We start from the raw sequence: 10,301 nt of genomic DNA on the forward strand, positions 1-10,301 counted from the left end.
ATGGCCAAAAAAGTGTTTTGTGAGCTCACAGTGGCGTTGACCTTTGACCACCAAATTCTAATCAGTTCATCTTTGAGTTCAAGTCGATGTTCGTGCCAAGTTTTAAGAAATTTCCTCAACATGAATGGGGTTTCTAATCGAGGTTTCTAAAATCCTCGATTTCCGTGCTTTGTCTCCCCCTCTGGTGGTGAGAGGTTTTTGAAACCCTGATAATATGTCAAGTTGGTGCTGTGTAACCCGACTTCATCATCCAGATTAATAAAATAATTGTTTATTACTGGGGGAGAAAAGTCAAGTTTGTCACTTACTAATTTCTGAAATATTTGAGAATCTCAATGAAATAGTTCAGAGATTTAGAACCATATATTTTAATGCTATTTGATGAAAATGCACATGACATTTAGTCTAACTTTCTCCCATCCAAGGGTGTCATGATCATACTTGCCAATAAATAAGATATTATTAGCTTTTATTTGACCAGTCAAGGCAGCAATATTTGACCAGATATCAATTTTATCATGACAGCATGAGAAGGCTTCATCTGTAGAGACACATCAGCCCATGAACAGAAATTGTGTGACTTAAATCGGACCTGATTTTTTTCTATTAACAAGTGACAGTTATACTTCAGTAAAATAAAATGTTGTTTAATTCTTTTAATCTTTCAGTCTTCAATCTGTCACATTCACAAGGTAAAATACCTTGTGACCTTGCAAGCGCGAGTCATACCACCTCTCAGTTTATATTTTTGCATGCACATTCCTCTTTGTGTCTGTGTTTGTTCAGCTATTTCTCTTTTGCATACAGAGGTCAACTCCACATGCATCCTTAGTGTGTGACCTAACCCCTAAAGTATTACCTTATCACTCCCAGAGAGGACCAATGGCCTCTCAGCCCCTTACACCGCATGATACAGACCTCTGCACTCCTACAGAGCCACATGCCTGTTGTTGGAAATTCAGGGGATCACCACAGCATTCCTCAGCTCCGGGGGATTCTTGCACACAGAGATCAGTGCCTGAGTAGAAACAGGAGGCAGCTGGTGTGAAGGACAAAACCCAGGTGCTCTCTGCTCATTACTCAAAACTGTGACGCAATCAGCCTCATTGATTTGGGTGGACAGGGAGTGATGCATCCAAGTAATATTCGAGTAATAATGTAACATCAGGCAACCCATACAGCACATGTGCGTGAGCAGCAAAGATCCAAAATAATCCAGCTTTATTTTTGAGGAATAACAGGATGAGGGATTATTAAATGAATGCAGACCCGCACCTGAAAGTGAAGCAGTGGAGTTACTGTGAACTGTGAAGTGTCCATCAGGAAACTCTTCTTGCAGTGCTGGCGTTGATTTGTTGCTATTTTCACTGAAATGAATGCGCTGTTGCAGGTTGAGAAGAGCTCTGAGGATTTAGAGTGCCTGTAGCGCTCAAAACGCTGAGAAGAAGAGGTTGCAAATGTTTCATATTTTACAAAAAAGCATGTGTGCACAGAGTAACATCTGTAAGAAACTGCAAAAAAAAGGAGGTATCCAGTGTGCACAGGAGTGTGGGTCTGACTTTGTAGAAAAAAATATTGAAGAAAAGTGCAAGAAATGTCAGGAACTGTATTTCTAGAGCTTCTAAGAATAAGAAGTACTGGGCTGACTGAAAAGACAGTCTTCTTGCACCAGGTGTAAACCCCTCTTACCACAGAGAGGCACTCACCTGCTGCTGTCACCTGGATGGAAGACAGTGTCTTGCTTCACTTTTCCCTGTGTGCAGTGGTTGGAGCCCAGTAACGGAGGTACACAGTCGTAACATCTTTTTCACACTGGGTGTTATGAGTCTATGTAGCTACAGTAGTTTGATAACAGTAGCCTACAGCAATCAGCAGCAAGGCTTCATGAAGCACAATAATGTGGAACAAACAGGTACAGTACCGAGGTCGCAGCTTGACAACAGTGTTAGCAACAGGTTTCTATTCAGAAACCGAGTGCAGAAAAACAACATAGTCAGTTCCTGCAAAGTTTTTTCCCTCTTGAAACTTCTTACGCGAGCAGTGGTGATGGCTGCCATCAAAGTGTGCTGAGGATGAACAGCATGGCCGTGAGGAGAGAAGATTGTGTCTCCCTGGCTGGCTTTACTTCAAAGGACACTGTCTGACAAGAATATATGACCTATTGACAGGAGAGATAACATTTTACAAAATATCCATCTGCACAAGTTAATTTATTTGTTTTGAAAACCTCACATCTCTTCCAACAGCCACAAACGTCTGCCAAGAGGACGAACAGATCTCACCTGTGTGCATTTCAAGTGATGTGATTGTCTTGTCGTTGATATTACTGATAGAGAAAATACAGCAAGGGGAATCATCACCAGTCACGGAACACTTTGTAAAACATGTTATTTATTTATTTATGTTTCATTGAATGCACAGGGACGATGCACCATAGAGATTCCTCCCCTCCATCCGCCTGCGCGCACTCACCCCACCTCCTGAGAAGCCCCCCCACCCCTTGTTTCCTGTGGCTGCAGCTGAGGGGAACAGTTGCACACCCTGATAAGCTAGCTTGGAGGAAAGCCCATGCAGGCGGCTAATCAGCATGTTAGATGGTAGTAATCAAGAACAATCACAAGCACTCATCATGTTTATGTTGCCGTGGGCCTTCATACTTTTTAAGGGAAGCATATCACTTCCCTGTATAGCATCCCATAGTGCCTCAGATCAGCTTTGTTGGTACTTTGGTTACTTAAATAAGCATATATTTACCCTCTTGGGAGAGTCTTAGGTCATTGAAATAGATTGTGTAGGAACCAAATTCACCCAGGTGGGAGTCAAACTATAGCAAAAAGGCACACAGTATGTATTAAACACAGTAATTCCCAAGGTGTCAGATAATTTGAACCAATACCCACACTGTAGCTCTCAGATAAACACCCCTCCTGTCTTCTACAGCTTCTCCTTTTAAGGCTTTGGAAGCCGATGCAGATGCTGATAGTCAGCTCTGTTTGATGATGACTGAGAGTTCTTGGATGTTTAACAGGTGTGTGTGGAGAATTCGATGCTGTGCTTATCATATTTCACTGGTATGCGCAACAGACATCAGTCACAACGGCGTGCAGAAAGATGAACTGTATACCAATGTTCAGGGACCAAAACCACGTGTCTGCAAAAAGCAAGCTTTGCATTAAAGAAAAGAAAAATGTGTGTCTTCTTTTCTAGGGGCATCTGTGTATATTTGAAATTATACAATAGCTTACAGCATCATGAGTCTGGCTCAGCATGGAAATGTAAAAGGAGCAAGTAGAAGGAAAAACACAGAACACGGTTACAGAGATTATGTAACAGCCTCTTTTGTCAGCCTCTCCGCTGAAGCTAACTGTGTATTTCTGCACATGTACATGTTGAATCATTTCTCTAAGGGCAGTGATGACCTAATTGTTAAAGAAGCAAGGTCGTGACCGGACGGCTACTGTTGTATACCCTGGGGGATGTAAACGGGACACTGGACACGCCATTTCCTCCCTCAGTGGTTACTGTCCAGGTGCTCTTGAGCCAGTACATACTCATCTATACATGAGGACATAAGGACCTCACATACTGTGCAGAGCGATGGTGTGATAGCACTGTGCATACATTTAACCTTAGGTGAATGTATGGACTGTATATTTCCAGGATCCTGTATGTGCATTCAGGCAGTGTGACATTAGGAGTGTGTGGCTATAAGAGGAAAGTGTTGTGACTAACCTGCGGTGCACGGGTTCGTCTTATAATAAACACAGTTAGATGAAATTATAACCACTGGAGAACATATGTGAAAAACAACAGATCCCCTGTACAGTAATTCTATCTGCACAACAAATTGACGGCATTTGTTGGTTTCCTGTCTTAATTTGGCTCCATGAAACCCTGTGTTGTCCACTCAAACATTTCAAGCCATGCTTTGTGTTTGCAGCGGCAGTTTGTGCTCCATTTGAAGGAGCAGTGTGTGTGTGTGTGTGTGTGTGTGTGTGTGTGTGTGTAACTGGCCAACTGTAGAGGGGGGTGGGTCACTTTGGTTACTTTACAGTGTCGTGGGACTTCTTCTATTTGCTCACACACACAGAGATAAAGCTTTGCTTTACTTTCTAGTTTCCTCAATTACAAAGATAACACAAGCAAATTCAGGTCCCAGGCCACTGCAAGCAAGAAATGTATGATAGCACTCTACAATATTATTAATATTTCTTTGTTTCTATAGTATTGGGCAGGGAATAGTGGAGAAAGACATGGGAAATGTATGTAAATGGTTAGGTGATTTTGCACAGATCAAAATCAACAGCCAGGCCTAATTTCTGAATGAGACAAATTCTCCCCTACGCCACTTTTTCCTTCTCAGTTTGAAATATCAAATTAGTTGTATGAACAGTAGAGTGCAGTTCATGCAATGTTCTTTTAGAAGTGTTGCTCCTTTTTGTTTTGTTTCCCACACTCTTTATCCTCATACTTGCCACTTTCAAATCCACCCAACCAGAAAGAAACACTTATCATATTATTGTTGGATCAAAGCCTTTTGCAGTCAGTGCTGTGGCTTCCTCTGTAGTGAATCCTGATGTCATGCCGCATTTTAAACACAGGGTCTCCCTGCAGCGATGCGTAATTGCTTTATCTAGTGCAAGCTTCTTTAAATGGCGCCTAATTGAGGGGCTTCACCCCACCCTTTCCTCATGTGGCTCCATATGGCAATCAACCTGCCATGTTATCAGCGCATCTTAATAAAAACTAAAATGATTGGGCCACAACCCATGGCTTTCCATAGAAATAGGGAAAACGAGGGAGAAAAAAAAGCAACCGAGAAAACATCCTGACTTGAACGACATGGGGAGTGGGCTCGCAATGCACAGGATGTAGGGAGATTGGTTTGAGGCATGTCGGTGAAGAAGAAAAGAGGGGAGGGGAAGAGAGAATGACTTGTCACGCAAAGGGCACGGCAGTCTGCACAGTATTTGACATAAGTAATGAGTCTTGTAAAACCTCGCACCGCAGTATTTCAAACAGCATTCACACGCTGCAGCAGGGGCTGGCGAACAAACAAAAGAACAATTTCAAATGTTTGGGTTGTGTAATAAAATCACAGCCTGTCTTCTTTACAAAAGCCATGTTAATTAAAATAAATTCACTGATTATTTCAAATATTTTCCGGCAGTCACATGAGACAGAGGATATGTTGAATTTATGTTTCCATATGATTTTGCAGTCGTTAAAATGTAACTCCACATGTTAGTTATTAGGAGGCGTACTAATTGCATAAGGGCTCCACAGATGTACAGTATGAGGAACAGTCCACTGTTAAATCTGGCACAGCAGATGCTCTTAAAACTTTGCTCATGACTGTTTTATACCCCATGACAAATTGGTAATAGAAGATAGTGAGCCATTAATTTGGAAGCAAATGGTTTATCTCAACAAGCCATAGTATGAGCAGTAATATCTGTATGTGTGTGTGTGTGTGTGGTGTTAATCTAACTGCATTGTTGAGGGCCCAAAGAGTCACACTGAAACTCTTAAATTGTGATGAGTAACTGCACTTTGACAGCTAAACTTGGCGATCGTAGCCAAGTAAATTTCGTACATGAACCTACGGAGAACAGTGTTCAAATTCAAATAACAGCTGTGAAATGTCAACATACAAGAGTGGTAAAAAAAAAAAAAAAAAAAAAAGAAAAGAAAAGAAAAAGAAAAAAAGAAAGAAAAAATTAGAAGAATATTATGTTTGATAACATTTTTTTTCCCCAAACCCAGTGCGTGGGAGTGTAAATGATTCAGTGGAAATTGTGGACATAATGTACCGAATATTTATCTCTAGTTTTGAATTACAGTGTCACATTTCTATTCCTTATGAGCAGTTGGCTTGTCATAGTGAAAATTTACAGCTGTTTCACCTAGCCAGAAACGATAGAGCGTCTTGTCACACACTGTTATCTGTAACTTTCCAGCAACGCACAGCTCCATGGAGAATAATAGGGAAATATGCTGCAGCTCTTAGGAGGATTTTCTGGAAACGAGAGTGCATTTTTCTCACTTGAAACTGATAAAAAAAAAGCTCCTTTCAACATTAAAGTTCAGATAAATGTGGTATGACTTGACAAAGACAATATCTGGCTGGAGGCTAGTAATACAGCACATCACCATGACACACTGTTATCTGGTGTTCAGACTACATCAAGTGTCTGAATCAGGCTGTGCAATTAAAGAATAGGAATCGTTAAATCAAGCAGCGTTTATCTGTAAAGCGTTCTTTGAGGCGTCTCTATGAATCCATCCTGGACGACGTGACCTTCATCCCACCTTCCCCCGACCGGCATCACAGCACATCTGTAACTGGAAAGCATTGGCCGCTGCTGAAATAATGAAGCACGAGTGATTGACCCTTGCATGACCAAGCCATTCCTGAGTGAAGCGTATGGATTTGTTCCCTGCATCTGTATGACACCGCCTAATGGCAAACAGATTTACCAGGACGAGAAAAAGGAATGTTCTCCCCTTCTTTTTGTGTAAATGTCAGGCCTGGCAAACGTCTGCGTCAGATTACCGTGGCAGCAGCGATAAGCAGATGTAAAGGCCCGTGGGGCTTATTTATTATTAAGGCCAAGAGTGGGAAAAGTAGTCACGGAGCTGCAGTGAGAACAGCACTGGGGAGAAAATAACCGGCTCTCATGCGATATTTGCAAGAGCATCAGGGCCCCCCTCCCCACACTTGTGCTTGTGAATTTTTCCCAGACTTGCATTTTCTGAATATTTCAGGATGAAATAATTTCAGGCCACTTGCAAAAGATGAATATTGACATTTGCATTTGAAGCTGGTTTTTGGACAGGGGTAAGTTTGCGCAGCTCAAGCCGCCCATAATCCCTCACAAAACAGAAGCCGCCTGTGGGACTAGAGGAGAAAGTGTATTTTCTGAATACAGTAGAGGCCGATCCAACTGATCCATGTGCTGATTGTGTTGACACATGACATTTTAATCACTGGATGCAGATAGGATGCTTCAAAGCTGAGAATTAAATCTTGATTTTAGACTTTGTAAAGTAAATGTAATCCAGTGGTCCAGAATGGCAGCTATTAGTTCAGTTTTTTCACACTTTTTAGGAATGCTTTGCCATACATTCTGTTTTGCCAATCGCCTACACCCACTTTAACCACTTCCTGCTGCTGTAGGATCGGGACCCTCATGTGTTTGTTTAGTGTGCATTTGCTGAAGGACTATTGAGGGTCCCTAGCCGTCAAGGAGGGGCCGTCTTCGAGAAAAGAACAACACCCGTTCGCCGATGGTTGACGTGATCCAGGCCTGCTTTAACCGCGTGCGCTGTAAGAGCTCCATCTTTGGCCACTGTCTGAACTCGAAGCCATCACACTCACTCATAAAACAATAACCATGCTCGCACTAACATCCACTTTAGGAAGCACAGGCCCCTTATGCCGTGCCCAGACTATAGGTTCTGCTGTTCCCAGGACAATATAGGGAAGTATGTGGTCGCTATAGCACCACCCACCACCTACAGATTAGAAATAAAGTGCTTCTCATGGCTACAATATCCTCCTCCTCCTCCTCCTTCCTCCAGGTCTTCATTGATGAAAGTGATCTGTCAATACCTGTGATGGGACGAGGGAGTGCTGTTGTTATTGGGCTTCGGTTGGAGTGCCTCCTCGCCGCGCTCCCTTGTGTGCGATGAAAGCTTAAGAGGCGAGATGAGGTGCCTGTTAGTGATTTTTGTTGTGCTGGATCACCAAGCAGTGAATGAAAGGAAGCGAGCTGCACGACCATCATGTTCTGCTTTCTTTACAACATGGAGCTCAATGGGAAGGGCACGGCAGCAACACTGGGTGAGGAGTCCACCTCCTCCTGATGACACCCGGGCCGAGAGCGGGGTGGCTGTGGGAGTCCAGGATGCAACGCTGAGCCTGTTGGAGGTGCTTTTGGATCTCAGAGTGCAATAACACCTACAGTTTGTTTTCCTCTGCCTGAGCCAGAGGAAAAGCTCATTTTGTTGCAATTTTTGTACACACTTTGTTTTCGCTCCCACTACCTAGTTAAAAATGAACCAGGTCTTGCAAACAGAAGTCACAAGCAGCTCGTTTATTGAACAATTGGAGTTTTGGTAGCATGCCATCCCGCACAGTTAGACAATTCACTGGCGAGGTGAGTCAAAACAAATCTGATAGTCGTCCCACCCCTGCAACTTCAGCTAAACATGATGGACTTGTCTTTGCTCTTTGCTGTAATTGACCTTCTCTCGTGTTAGAAAACATGAAGAAAGAGCTAAAAACAAGCATCAGTCCAGACTGTGGCTGGCCCTCGCTTCCTTTTGTTATGCTTCACTATCCTGCAGGCTATCAGATGTCAACATCCGTCTCCTTATACACATAAAACCTTGGTTTGGGGTTGTTTCCTGTAGGTGATTCAAAATACATTCTCTTTCCTGACAAAGTGCACTGCAGTTTTTACAAGGAAGAAGACTGACACTTGCATTTTGAAGCGCCTGAGTGTGGTTATTTGAGCTCAAACGCTATTCTTTTCATCTGTCCAAACACAGCAAGCTGAAGGGGTAAATGCTCCAGAGCTTGAATAAACTGCTCTGAACAAGCTTGATGTGTGAAAGTGAAAAAATGCTTTAGTAATAGACTTTGGAAATATCTTTAGTGGTTTGCTTTAGGAAACATGAACGGAGTTTTATATAAGATCGAGCACAGAGCAATATACTCTGCGTCCAGGAAAGTTTGGGCAATCACTGGAAAGCACTGGAATATCAAATTAATATTCTGCTAATTTAGTGGTTGTCAGACACTGTTTGAATTGTGTTCATGTGGTAAAACCTGCCCATCTGCCTCTCCAAGCAGTTTCAAGTGAACATGACTGTTGAACTGTGTCCTGCAATATTTTGGGTCGGTTTTAACCTTCGCCTCAGCACAATAAATCAAATACAATTTGCTTCACTAAGCCCTGAGGTCTTTGGCCGCTTTCATAAGGCTCGACTCGCTCGTTTTTCTTTTTTTCCCCCCTAGCATCCTGTTGCTCGCCCAATGGGAGCGCTATGTGGTGAGATAACAGCTCAGACTAAATTAACTGTCTTCAGTCTGGACAGGCTGATACTCTAGATGTAACAGATCTCCCAGTGTCTTCCTGCCTTTTCTCTCAAGCTATGTGAATGTCTCAACTAAAGCTCAACTCCCTCCCTGTTTCTCTCTGCCTGTCTGTCTAGACACCACGTAGTTCAAAGAAACAGCAAGTGGAAGGTATCATCTATATGTCGCTCGGCCTCTGTGTCGCCCAGCATGTTGAGGACTGTCTAGAAGACCGGTTATAAAAATATGTTAGCATGTTCTATCAGGTTATCAACTTCCCTCAGCCTGCGTAAGCCCAAATGAGGTAACTACTGCAGATTCCTTGTCACACCATTGATAATTTATCAGTGCAAAATCTACAGCAGGTTTTTTAAATTAATTTAATGATATTTTACATGCAACACAATCTATTGTTCATTAAGACAAGCTGACGCCACAGTCATAAACACTTTGGGGGCCTGGGACTAACTGTTGAGGCGCGCTGCTGTGGTTGATAAGCCCCACAGGATGGCATGGCCGGGCTTATCGTGCGCTGCCAAGCCAAAGGAGCTCTGCTATCGCCGGCCCCACTGGTGGAGGAAAGACTCATCTGTCTTATCTCCCTTCTGCTGGGGGAATAACACTTGACTCCTTCATACTTCCAACTGCCCTGTCCACTCCATTCAGGTGGACTCACTCATTCTCTGTCTCTTTATTTAACCTCATGGGGACTGCACTGACAGCCCTGCTGCAGTCTCTCTTTGTCCCTACATGACAGGTTAAATATGCAGGAGTCTTACAAGTACAGCTAATCTATGGAAAGTAAGGTTGTTTTGGCAAGCATCCTAGTTTGAAAAAGTGTTTATTTTCAAAGAAAGAGGTTTGTTATCACGCGGAAAAGGGGCCAATTTCAACACAATAGCGCTGCACGTGACAGTTTAGTAATAGGAAATCTTCGATGAAGTGTGAGCAGAGTATTTAATGTAAACAACCTCTAGGGTGCAGAGTGCAGACTGGAAACTGTAACTTCCAGGCTGGACAAACACCAACCATGCAGATCCACTGATCCAGCTGTGTTTCTCAAATATAGGCCGCATGAGTCTAACTCATACAAACAAATCCTTATTTGAACCAGGAGCCGACTGTGTGGCCAGAGCATGTGTGGCTGAGCCCTGTGGAGAGGCACGCTCTCGTGGCCTTGTCCTGCAGATGTGGATGAGCGGAGAGTGTCAGAGTC

The sequence above is a fragment of the Myripristis murdjan genome, chromosome 24 (genome assembly GCF_902150065.1).
Source record: "Myripristis murdjan chromosome 24, fMyrMur1.1, whole genome shotgun sequence".
In the NCBI taxonomy this organism is placed as follows: Eukaryota; Metazoa; Chordata; class Actinopteri; order Holocentriformes; family Holocentridae; genus Myripristis; species Myripristis murdjan.